Raw genomic sequence first — 13,412 nt, 5'->3', positions numbered from 1 at the left:
GGGTTTTCAACTTAGCGATCTTTTATTTCTTTAAGCGAATTAACTTTTGACTATGTCCGCATTCACAGGGTGTGGGAAATCCTCGCCATCCATAATGGTAAGCAACATGGCTCCGCCGGAGAATACTTTCTTGATTACAAATGGTCCCTCATAAGTGGGAGTCCACTTGCCCCTGGGATCACCCTGTGGTAAGATGATACGTTTGACAACCAAATCACCGGTTTGATATGCCTGACTTTTGACTTTTCTGTTGAAAGCTTTGATCATACATTTCTGGTACAACTGACCATGACAAATAGCCGTAAGCCTCTTCTCATCAATCAAGTTTATCTGGTCCAATTGAGTCTGAATCCAATCGTCTTCGTCTAGATCGGCTTCTTTCATAATCCTTAGGGAAGGAATCTGAATTTCAATTGGAAGAACTGCCTCCATACCATAGACTAAGGAAATGGAGTTGCCCCTGTTGAGGTACGTGTTGAAGTGCGATAACCGTGAAGAGAAAAAGGTAACATCTCATGCCAGTCTTTGTAGGTTATTGTCATCTTCTGTATGATCTTCTTGATGTTCTTGTTGGCAGCTTCCATGGCACCATTCATCTTTGGTCGATATGGAGAGGAATTATGATGTTTAATCTTGAACTGCGTGCAGAGTTCAGTAATCATCCTGTTGTTTAAATTGGTGCCATTGTCGGTGATGATCCTTTCAGGGATGCCATACCGACAAATGAGACTGTTCTTGATAAACCGGGCCACAACATTCTTGGTGACAGAAGCAAACGAGGCTGCCTCTACCCATTTGGTGAAGTAATCAATAGTAACCAGGATAAAACGATGTCCGTTGGAAGCCGTAGGCTTGATTTCTCCAATCATATCGATGCCCCACATTACAAAAGGCCATGGAGCCGTCAGAACGTTTAATGGGACTAGAGGTATATGTACTTTGTTGGCGTATATTTGGCATTTGTGACAAGTTCTAGAGTGATGATGGCAGTCTGTCTCCATGGTAGACCAGTAGTATCCTGCTCTCAAAATCTTTTTAGCCATTATATGTCCACTTGAATGAGTACCAAAGGTACCGTCGTGTATATCTTCCATAATCTGTTCCGCTTCCTTCTTGTTCACACAACGAAGCAAAGTCGAGTCATGATTGCGTTTGTACAGGGTTCCATTACTTAGAAAGAATTTGGCAGCAAATCTTCTTAGAAACTTTCTGTCATTAATGGATGCCCCTTCAAGATACTCCTGAGCTTCGAGATATCTTTTTACTTCATGGAACCATGGTTTTTCTTCCACTCCTTCGGTATTGATCTCGTTGCAATAGGCTGGTTCATCCTGTCTGTAAATGGTGATCATAGGCGCCTCATTGTCCCACCTGACTTTGAACATAGATTACATTGTAGCTAAAGCATCAGCCAGTTGATTTTCTTCGCGCAGGATATGCTCAAAAGTGATTTCTTCGAAGTAAGGAATCAAACTCAGCACATGTTCTTTGTAAGGAATTAAATTCGGGTGCTTTGTGTCCCATTCTCCTTTAACTTGATAAATTACAAGGGCAGAGTCCTCGTATACCTCTAGGAACTTGATTCTCAGATCGATTGCAGCTCTGAGACCCAAAATACATGCTTCGTACTCGGCTATATTGTTAGTGCAGTCGAAGCATAGTCTGGCAGTGAATGGTGTATGTCCTCCTGCGGGAGAAATGATTACAGCTCCGATGCCATTGCCAAGCGCATTAGAGGCTCCATCAAAAACCATAGTCCATCGGGACCCTGGCTCGGGTCCTTCCTCCGGTCCGGGTTGTTCGTAGTCAGTAACTAGCATAATATCTTCATCTGGGAAGTCAAAGTTCAACGCTTGATAATCATCCACTGCTTGATGAGCCAGATGATCATCTACCACACTTCCTTTGATCGCCTTTTGCGAAGTGTACTGGATGTCATATTCTGTCAAGATCATTTGCCATCTTGCTATTCTTCCAGAGAGAGCAGATTTTTCGAACACATATTTGATAGGATCCATTTTGGAGATCAACAAAGTGGTATGGTTTAGCATATACTGTCTTAGTCGGCGAGCCGCCCATGCCAAGGCACAACAAGTTTTCTCGAGCAGTGAGTATCTTGTTTCACAATCGGTAAACTTTTTGCTAAGATAATAAATTGCATGCTCTTTTCGGCCAGACTCGTCATGTTGCCCCTGTACACACCCCATTGAATCTTCTAATACTGTTAGGTACATTATCAGAGGTCTTCCTTCCACTGGTGGTAACAAGATTGGTGGTTTTAGAAGATATTCTTTGATCTTGTCAAAGGCTAATTGGCATTTGTCGTTCCATCTTTCCACTTGATCTTTCTTCAACAGTTTGAAGATCGACACACAAGTAGTAGTCATATGGGAAATAAATCTGGCGATGTAGTTCAAACGTCCCAAGAATCCTCTGACTTGTTTCTCGGTACGGGGTATGGGCATTTCTTGAATGGCTTTGACCTTGGCAGGATCAACTTCAATACCCTTGGTGCTGACAATGAAACCTAACAGTTTACCATATCTCACCCCAAAGGTACACTTGTTCGGATTCAGTCGCACTTGTACTTCTTGAGTCTGTCAAACAGCTTGTGCAGATGACCCAGATGTTCTTCTTCATTGTTGGACTTTGCAATCATATCATCCACATAGATTTCTATTTCCTGATGAATCATATCATGGACCAGAGCTACCATTGCACGCTGATATGTTGCTCCTGCATTCTTTAAACCAAAGGGCATCACCTTGTAACAAAAGGTTCCCCAGGGTGTTGTGAAGGTTGTCTTTTCCATGTCTTTTGGAGCCATCTTGATCTAATTGTAACTGGAGAATCCGTCCATAAAGGAAAATACCTTGCATTGTGCAGTATTGTCAACCAGTACATCGATGTGAGGTAAAGGGAAATCATCCTTGGGGCTTGCCCGATTTAGATCTCTGTAGTCTACACACATTCTGACTTTCCCGTCTTTTTTAGGTACAGGCATGATGTTAGCTATCCATGGAGGATAACTCACAACTTTTAGAAAACCGGCATTGAATTGCTTCTCAACCTCATCTTTGATCTTCTTGGACATGTCGGGCCCACTTCTCCGAAGCTTCTGCTTGACTGGAGTGCTACCTTCTTTGATCGGCAGGTGATGGACCACAATATCAGTGTTGAGACCAGGCATATCTTCATAAGACCAAGAAAATATCTCGACGTAGTCTTGTAACATTTGAATCAGTCTTTGCTTGACACTGTCTTCTAAATCAGCCCCTATCTTGACTTTTTTCTTCTCTTCGTCACTGCCTAGGTTGATAACCTCAATTGGCTCTTCATGCGGCTATATAGTCCTTTCTTCTTGTTCTAAGAGCCTTGCAAGTTCCCTAGGTACTTCGCAATCTTCCTCACTTTCGTCCTCAGTTTGGTAGATCGGATTTTCAAAGTCATGACTGGCAATAGCAGAATCGTTATCAACAGGATCCAGAGTGAATGTGAATCTGCATTTATTATGTGGGTGTGTGTAAGAACACATAGCTATTTGAAAACGAATAAAGTAAAAAAAAGAAACAAAAAGGATCGCAAAATATGAATATGCAAACGTCCCATGATTTTATTGAATGAACATATGATCATGATATGACAAACCCTTATCAAAAGGACCAGTGTGCCCCGGGCAAGGCACCTGGCTTTAAAGTTCATGGTTCGATAGTACAGGAACCATTTTTATTTTTTGAACATATAAACAACGAAAATAGGAAATTGCATTTACTCCTGATCAAAGGAGATAACATCTTCGACTTCCCAGTTGTTCAATCCATTGTTGTGAGTGGGGAATATCCAGTTGCCCCAGTTGCAGTTGTCTTCTTCGTCTTCCACAGTATTGACTTCTTTGGTGACGAGACGGGCTATTGATCCTTCAGGATGAGCAAGATGCTCTATTGGAGATGAGAGCCCAGGCTGAGGTACCTCTGTTGGCTGAGAGAGATACTCGATAAGATCTTCCCATCCAGTTGGGATGATGTCTTTGATAGAGATTTGCGCACTCTGGGGAGCAGTGTACTTCACTAGAAAATCATACTTGCCACTTGGTTCTCCCAGTGTATCCCAGATTTCTTCAGGAGTGACGGGGCTTGTGATTATCTTATCGTCTTCGGAATGTTTATCCCATCCATTTGGGACAATGTCTTCAATGGCGATTTTTGAGCTCAAGGGAGCGGAATACTTCACCATAAAGTTATACTTGCCACTTGGCTCTCCCAGCATATCCCAGACTTCTTTTGGAATAGGTGGAATAGGTGGACTTTGGCATTGCTTAGCAACGGAACCTGTGATACTTTTGCCATCTTCGAACTGATCATCCCATCCAGTTGGGACAATGTCATCAATGGCAATCAGAGAACTCTGAGGAGCAGTGTACTTTACTAGAAAGTCGTACTTGCCGCTCGGTTCTCCCAAAGTATCCCAAACCTCTTTGGGAACGGGTGGAACTTCTTTTGGATGTTGCTTAGTAATAAGGTTTGAGATCACTTTGTCGTCTTCGATAGCATTTACTCCTTGGCTGATGAAATGGGACATTAATCCTTCAGAACGAGGATGTTGATCATTTTTCTGAGTTCCATTAGCATAGCCCAGACCTAGCTTATCGAACTTGTAAGGCACATCAAGGAGTTGTCCTAATACTGTACAACCACCCTCTTCGATCACAGCCTTAGCATCTTTGAGAGAAGCCATTGTTTGAGTTATTCTTGTAGCAGGAGCAGCAAAGATTGGTTTGGCAGTAGAGACAGCCGGAGGGACCACCTCAAAAGCTTGGCAGGGGGTCTCGATGAGTTCACCATCCATCTCAACATACTTGGAGTTACTTAGGTGGCTAACCACATATTCTTCTTCACCATAAACCGTGACGACCTTGCCTTTTATCGGATATTTTAACTTCTGATGCAGGGTAGAAGTTACAGCGCTTGCCCCATGTATCCAAGGGCGTCCTAGTAAACAGGAGTACGCTGGATGAATGTCCATCACGTAAAAGGTAGAATCAAAGATCTGAGTGCCCACTCTGATTGGAAGCTTAACTTCTCCGTATACTGTTCTTGTTGACCCGTCGAAGGCTCTTACCACAACATCGCTTGGTTGTAACACAACTCCTTCGAAGTCAAGTTTCTCCAGTACTACTTTTGGTAACACATTTAACGAGGAACCATTGTCTACCAGCACATGAGACAAAGTGGTGCCTTTACATTCAACAGAGATGTGCAGGGCTTTATTGTGATTTTTCCCGGCAAGGGTTAAATCAGCATCAGAGAAACCGAGACCGTTATCCACTGTTAGACTGGCAACACAATTTTCAAATTGGTCGACTGAGATCTCTTGTGGTACATGTGCAACTTTCAAGAATTTCATCAGGGCCTTGGCATGAGCTTTTGAATACCTCAACAGAGATAGCATGGAAATCTTTGAAGCAGTGTGCCCCAGTTGTTCAACAATATTGTAATCACTTTTGCAGATGATTTTCAAAATCTCCTCCATTTCTTGCTTTGAAGGATCTTCAACAGTGACTTCAACAGGTACTTGAACTGGTTCAATTAATGGCTCTTTGCCACGAGCATTGACAGCTTGATTAGGAACTGGGACCTGGACTGGAGTAGTAGTAACATTTGGAGAAATTTCCGGCGAAAAGACCCTTCCACTTCTTGTAATCTTACTAGTCCCCACAATATTATCAACAACTGGATTAGTAACATTCACGGCCTCATCAGTCGAGGTGTCTTGTTTAACTCCATGGACATAAACATTCGTGCCATAGCTCCACGGAACAACTTTGTCTGAGGAATATGGAAATGGAGCCGGATTGGTGATGATTACAGATGCTACTCTGGGTGCAGCAGTAATTTTGACGGGTTTATTTGCTGGAATTTTCACAGGGATTGTGGAAATAACAGACAAATCCTGGCAATAGTTCTTCACATGGGGAATTCTTTCAAACATTATTGCATGATTGTTCATCAGGCGCTGAATGCCTTCCTTCAATTTCGCACAACCGTTGGACTGCGAAGCACAATGGTAACAATTCTCATTACAACCCGTTAATAAACCGGATTGTAGCAGCTTTGTTTTGATAACTAAGAGGGAAGTAGTTAAATTCATCACATCAGCAACATGAGAAGCATCATCTACAGCATTGATGGCCTTGTTATGCTTGGGCATAGGAGCAGTAATGACATTTGGAATCTCTGGAGGGTCGAATTCAATTTTCCCAGCATCTATCATGTCTTGGATCTTATTTTTCAAGGCCCAACAGTGATCTGCATCATGTCCAGGACTAATGGAATGGTATGCACATGTTGCGTCGGGGCGATAACTAGGAGAGGAAGTGTTGACATTCTTCGGAGGATCCCTCAATGTAATCAGATTTACTTTTAACAAGTGCTGCAATGCTTGGGAGAGGATGTCGCGGGGAAAAATCATTGTTTTGTGGGATGAGACACCTGATGCCTTCTTTGGGCTCGAGTGCTCAAGAAAAAGATTTTTCTTTGTTTTTGTCACGACCAAACTTTTTATTGTTTCCAAAGTAGGAAAAGGAAAAAAGCTGCAATAACCTTAAAAGTGGGGGAGAGATTCCGGGTAAGAGGGTTGGTTATACGAAGGGAAGGTATTAGCACCCAACGTATCTATAGTACTCTATAGGCTTCTTTGTTATGTTTTTCATTCTATGTTATGGTGGAGGTTCTGTTATGAAATAGGTGGGAAACTAAGGTGTTTGTTTGATTATGCTCGCAAAGATCATCGCGATCCTCTGCATACATATCCCTTAGAGGGAATCAGAGCATCTGTAGCTCGAGGTCTACGGGTGCTAAGGTTTGAGTGGTTTGAGGGAGAAGTTTTGCTCGCCAAGGATACGACCTTGTGCTTACGTATTCTCAAAGGGATGTTGAGAAAGTCAGAGCAATCGTAGTTCCCACTTATGCTAGTGGAAGCAAAGGAAAAGAGACAAATGTCATCTAAATGTTCGATGTATCTAATCTATATCATCACATACATCTGTTTGTTTTTGTTTGAAATCTTTTCATTATAAGCCCTGGGTTGTGCCACTTATGGCGCTTAGAATGATAAAAATGTTTTTTGTTTAGCCAGCCTTGTGGCAAAAACAAGTTTGATTAGCCAGCCTTGTGGCAAAAACTTTCAATGAAGTCAGCCTTGTGACAAAAAGTTTTGATTAATCAGCCAGCCTTGTGGCAAAAGTTTCGACGAAGCCAGCCTTGTGGCAAAAACTTTGATTAATCAGCCAGCCTGGTGGCAAAAGGTTTGATTGATTAGCCAGCCTTGTGGCAAAAAAAAGTTTGATTGATTGATTGTTTGTGATGATATAGATGAGATACTCCTATCATAGAGATGATAAATGTCTAATCTCCTAGGGGTATTTGTTTTGGATATTGGGGATGCTTATAAGAAGCCCGTGGGTCCTTGTACGAAGCCCAAGAGGAGGCTATCCGAGGGTCCTTGCATTGTAAGCCCAAGAGGAGGCTACGGGAGGGACAAGTCGTTTGTACGAAGCCCAAGAGGAGGCGTGGTATAGTTGGTTTGAGCTCTTAGAGCGATTTCACCGGGAAACCATACTCTATGTCCTAACCTAAACTAAGGGAGATTCTTTGCACGAAGCCCAATAGGAGGCTATGGGGAACCTAGTGTTGTACTAAGTTGAACAAGTATATATAACACGATCACAAATATGAACAAGTACGAACAAATATGAACAAGTACATGAACAAATATGAACAAGTATGAACAGTTATATATAACAAGGTGTGTGTATACAATGGAGTTTATGAAGGAAATATACCTGTAAGGATGATCCGTTTGTATACACGGGGCTCGGGACTTATACTCGGGGAGAGGCCCATTGAGTTTATTCATGGCTATGTAACAAGTATTTACAAAAGGGCTTGGGACTTATACCTACATGGAGGCCCATAGTATTTTTGGAAAGATTTAAAGAAAACCTTCATTTTTGATTTGTTATTCGAGGTTAAAAATCAAATTGATCGAGGTATGTACAAAAAGGTGTATGTACAATGAAATACCTAATTTCATGTAAGGGAATGGGACTTATACCTATGTGGAGGCCCATGTTTTATTTTATAAAACATGGTTGATTGTTTTGTTAAAAAACGCGAGGTTTCGTCGTTTGAAAAGCTGTTTGAAAGTTTTGTTTTGAAAGAAGTTTTCTTTTCAAAGAAAAACTGTACAAAGAAAAAGGAATGGGACTTATACTCTCTAATATTCGAGAGGCCCATGTTTTATTTTATAAAACATGGTTGATTGTTTTATTAACAGACGCAAGGTTTCGTCGTTTTGAAAACAGTTTGAAAGTTTTATTTTGAAAGAAGTTTTCTGTTTAAAGAAAAACTGTACAAAGAAAAAGGAATGGGACTTATACTCTCTAATATTCGAGAGGCCCAGTTGTTTTGAAAATCAATTGATCAATCCAAAAAGATTTGATCAAGAGTTTTTTTGAAAAGAAAACCAAAAAGAAATGGTTTATTGTTTTGAAAAACTTTGATCGTTTGCTTTAAAACAGTTTGAATTTTGACAAAAGTCAACTTAATTAAGATAAAAAACAAATTCCATGCTTAATTAAGACCTAAAAGATTAGGGTTTGATCACAAAAATAATTACAAGTGATTAAGTTTAAAAATCAAATGAAAAACAATATTTAAAAAACACTTAAAAACATGTCATTTTAAACTTAATAAAAATATACCAAATAATATATATTTTTGTGATTTTTTTTTGAATATTCATAAAATATATGTGTTAAATAAGAAGTGTACAAAAAATGAAATAAAAATGATTAATTTTGATTGGTTAAATAATTAATTGAAGTTTTAAAGAAAAATGAAGAAAATATGTGTTAAAAAAAAGGTTTTGTCTCCACAAGGGTTTGAACCCACGCCTTCACTCTCACTAACCAAAACACTTACCAACTGAGCTGCGCGCGCAGCTTGTTATATGTATGCTTTCAATTGATTATATTTAAAAACAAGCTTTTGAATTTTCTGAATCAAAAATGGCGCCAAGAACACACCTTCAACTGAAATTTGAAAATCTTCAAAACTGTGTTGTTTTGATCAAGTAAAGGGTCTATCTCACTCGGTTTTGCACGAGGAACATGATGGTGATCTCACAATTCATTTATTTTTGCTCTAAGGTGGTTAATTTTTGCATGAACATGAAGAACCCTAGAAGTGAAATTCAATGTGAAATCGTGTGTATGCAAGTTATGATGCAATTGATTGAGGGTTAATGATCCTCATAGGTGCAGAAACAAGATGGTATATCAATCTTTGGTTTATGATGCATGTATGTATGAGTTTGAAGTTCATGAGGCTTACCTTCAAAAACGGCAAAACTGGAGATTGAATTCTTCAATAGAGGTGTTACAGATGCTTTGTAATGATCTGGATAGCTTCAATGATGATTATGGAACATGTCTGGATGCTTGGAGTGAACTGAATTCATCTGAACAAAGCCATGGGACCCGATCTGCAGTTGCTTGGAGTGAGGATCGAATTTGATGAGGGAGGTGTTTCAGATCATGAATGATGGTTGGGATAGCTCACATATGGTATATGGAATGTGTTTGGATGATTAGCTTGGACAGAATTGGCCTGGAATTGATTTTGGCATGATAAGGCTAATGTTATGCATATTTGGAGGTTGAAGAGTGATTCTGAGATTTGAGGTGTTTTGGGGTGTGTGAATGGATCAAGCACATCCCATATGATGTTTATGAGTTGTGGGAAGCATTACTTTGGCCAGAACTTCAAGGGTTTGGAGGTTGAAGTTTCTACCCCTTTGAAACTCATGAAACTTGCAACTTAAGAAAGAAGAGAGAAAACCTATGATTATGAGGTTTTGGTGTGATTTTGAATGAAGTTTGGACCTCTATTTATAGGCCAAGGATTCTGAATGCAGAGCTTTGCAAGTTGATCAAAGAATGGTGATTTGGCATTTGGAGATAAAATGGAATCTTTACATTAAATGCAAATGGTTAAAAGTGACTTAACCATGGTTAATCTTCCAAGCTTCTTATCCTCTTCCATTCTGATCTTCAAATCAGAAAATATCTCTCAATTATTGCATTGATGCATCATTACTTGCATTATAGGTCATGTAGTGTTGAAACTTAGTGAAAATGGTTTGAAATTTCAAGTGAAAATGATCACTAAATGCATAATTCAAAGCCATAGCTATGCTCCATATTTTTTCATGCTCTTGGACATTTTGGAAAGCTCATGTTATGTACTTCAAAACCCTAGTTGAAAGTTTCTTCAAGACCTTTAAGGAAATGGGTGAAAAAGATCCATGAACTTTGAAGAAAGTGAGATTTTAAGTGAAATTTTCAAAAGATACCAACTTTGAAGCTCCATATCTCTTAAATGGTTGATCTTTTGAAAAATCATTTTATGTGACAAAGTTGTTCATTGGATCAAAATCTACAACTTTCATATTGGATGTTTTTTTTAGTTTGTAGGTGAAATTTTGAGTTATTCCCTTCCAATGGTGCTCTTGTACAGTTGACTTTTTCAGACGAATCGCGTTTCTGGAGATTTCAAATGAACCAAGCTATCCTCACCAAATGAATGGTATGAATGGATCATGTTGAGTTATTGGAGGACCTTGATCCATAGTTTAAGTTGTGGCACCATGTTCTGATTAAAAAGTCAGTTGTTCAGGTGAATTATGTCAAAAACCCTAATTGTCGACCTGATGAGATTGATGACTGTGGATCTTGAATTGAGATACAATTTCCATTGGATATTGTCATAGGGATTATTTGAAGATGATTGAAACCTTTGAATGATTCCCTGGAGCTTTTTAGGGTTTCCCAAATGTGATCCCTGATTTCAGTCCCTGATAGTTCAAAACCCTAATGTGATGATTTGAAATTTCACTGTTGATCAATCCTTGTGTAGGAGATGTCTTGAGCCAATAGATTAGGCCAAAATTATGTACTTGGGGTCTTGAGGTCATGTCCCAAGTCATTAGGTCAAATCCTGAGCAAAAGTCAGGGGTATGCTATCTTTAGTCAAAACCCTAATCTGGTTGATTCAAAGTCTCTGAGCTTGTTGAAATGAATCTTTGAGGACCAAATGTTGATTGTTGATGAAGATGGTTCATTTGAGATGAAGGGAGAACAAAACCCTAATTGGTTGTTGCTTGTACTGATGAGTGACTTCTTGTTTAAATCCTGCTGAGTCACAAGTAACAAACACAAGCTATGCAATTTGTTAGAGATGCAAATGATGCATATGCAGATGATATGAGGTGGTATCTTAGGTCAAAAATTGGGGTATGACAGATGCCCCTATTTAAGTTTCTTCAACCTGAGACATGAAGATTGAAAATCTTCGTTTCGATAGGGTGGAAGAGACTTAAATATCAGAAGACGCGAATTTTGGACCTAAGATACCAAAATTGCGAATGATGCAAGGATATCTTTACCGAGGGGATATCAAGAACTGACTCCACTGGGGACAAGAGATCGGGAAGGATGTCTCAATCCGTTTTAGGAAGAGAATCCGTTTTTTTCTTTTCGGGAAAGCAAGTGTATGCTTCACCGGGGAATGATAGCTTTGTAAGAAAAGCTTACCTATCGACATTACCGACTATCAGCACAGGGATAAACTTGTTAATAATGCGAAGGTGAAAGGTATGAAACTGTATTACCGACTATCAGCATGGTGATAGACTTGACATGGTAAAAAGAGTTTCAAAAGTTCGGTTAATATTACCGACTATCAGCATGGTGATAGACATGTTTAATAATATAACCAGAACAAAAAGGTTACCAACTACCAGCCTCGTGATAGCGATTCTGAAGACAAGATCAATTATCAGCCGAGTGATAAAATGATTCTAGAGACTTTGCTAGGGAAATTACTGGTTATTCAGCCTTGTGAACAGTAATAAGGCCTTGATTGTCAAATGGTCTTCATGATTGATTTCCTTGAGAGGAAAAAGTCTTTTGGAAGAGACATAAGCTGCTCAGATGACGAGGCTATTTGCTTATTGTCTATTTTTTTCACGACTCTGTTTTGGGAATCGGAATTTGAAACTCTTGGTAAAGACAGGGTTCTATCCAAGAATGATTTGGAAAGAAACGGTCAAATAAGACTTTGTACCCAATGAGGAATGAACTCGAATGAATATTTTCTCCTTTGTTTTGAGAGGAGAAACTGAAGCAACCTTCTTCCACGAGGAATGATCTCAGTGGGGAACTGGAGAAAGAAGATGTTCTTTTTGCTTATGGGTGACAACCTTTTGGAGAGATGACACGCCCATACTTGTTTCTTTTCCTTTTTTTTTTCTTTTTCTTTTGAGGATAGATATATCCTAAACAAGTGATTTTAAAGCAGACATTGAAAAATGCAAGAATGCATAAATGACGCAAATATGTATGAATGATGAATGTTATGAATGTTGCGTGCATGTTGACGATACTGACAAACAAAGAAGTATGCACTGGAGAAGGACCGACGTCGCAATACAACCAGATACTTGGCAAATATTCTTCAACACGGTGTAGATAACACGGGTGATGAATGGTGTTGCATGCTTTCAACTTCTTTGGGGAAGACAAGCATCTTTCTTATTGGGATGGAAGAACTTCTTCATTGGAGATGAAAGATCTTCTTCACTGGGGATAAAAGAGCTTCCCTGCCGCAAGGGGCGATTGGCTTAAGAATTCTTTCCTGGGATAAGAATACCATTGTCTCATCATCTCTTTTGAGGAAAAGAACAGTTCTGAAGGATAATCTTTGGTTCATCCTATGGAGATAGTTGTTGATGTTCCTTCTGTTGTTCTCAACTCAAAGGAAAGTTTCGCTTTTATTTTGAAAAAGAAAAGTAAATTCATTTAAAACTTATTTTTTCTTTTTCTTTCAAAAGTGAATAACACAATTAAAGCGTCATTTTGCAAGCTAGAAGAAATCAAGAATTGCAAACAAATCGGCACAAGGCTCAAATTTATTTAATAGGATGGTAACCAGCTAAAGGCGTGATTCCATAGAGTATTTACAAAAGTTGGAAATGGTAAATATGCGGAAAAGGCTACATTGAAAGCAATAACCACTATTCTCCCTAACAACTTTGAGTTCCAACTGTGCTTGTTGCTTCAGATTGGCGATGATTTGATTGTAGATCCTTTGATGAAAAAGACTCCTCAGGTGACGAAGTACGGAATGATGCAGTTACTTTGTCATGAATCCCTAATTTTTGCCTAGATTGCCCTTTCAGGTTTTCACTCTACCAGGATTAATTTTTCTGTTTATTGTCTCTAATTTTTGCCTGGACCGCCCTTTCGGGTTTTCAGTCCACCGAGACGCTCATTTTTGCCTAAGTCGCCCTTT

At 39.4% G+C, this 13,412-nt stretch overlaps 1 protein-coding gene across 7 annotated transcripts in view; it reads left to right on the top strand.

Moving 5' to 3' along the window:
• The window catches only part of LOC131595066 (uncharacterized), a 64,479-nt gene that overhangs the window by 31,356 nt on the left and 19,711 nt on the right, over positions 1-13,412 (top strand). For all 7 annotated transcript variants that reach the window (XM_058867300.1, XM_058867303.1, XM_058867302.1 and 4 more), the window contains one exon: positions 1-13,412. This exon is cut by the window's left edge; it is cut by the window's right edge. The gene's annotated coding sequence lies outside the window, so the exon portion shown is untranslated.

The sequence above is a fragment of the Vicia villosa genome, linkage group LG4 (genome assembly GCF_029867415.1).
Source record: "Vicia villosa cultivar HV-30 ecotype Madison, WI linkage group LG4, Vvil1.0, whole genome shotgun sequence".
Taxonomy (NCBI): Eukaryota; Viridiplantae; Streptophyta; class Magnoliopsida; order Fabales; family Fabaceae; genus Vicia; species Vicia villosa.
The sequence above is the reverse complement of the archived record's forward strand: the minus strand, read 5'-3'. Positions and strand labels throughout refer to the sequence as shown.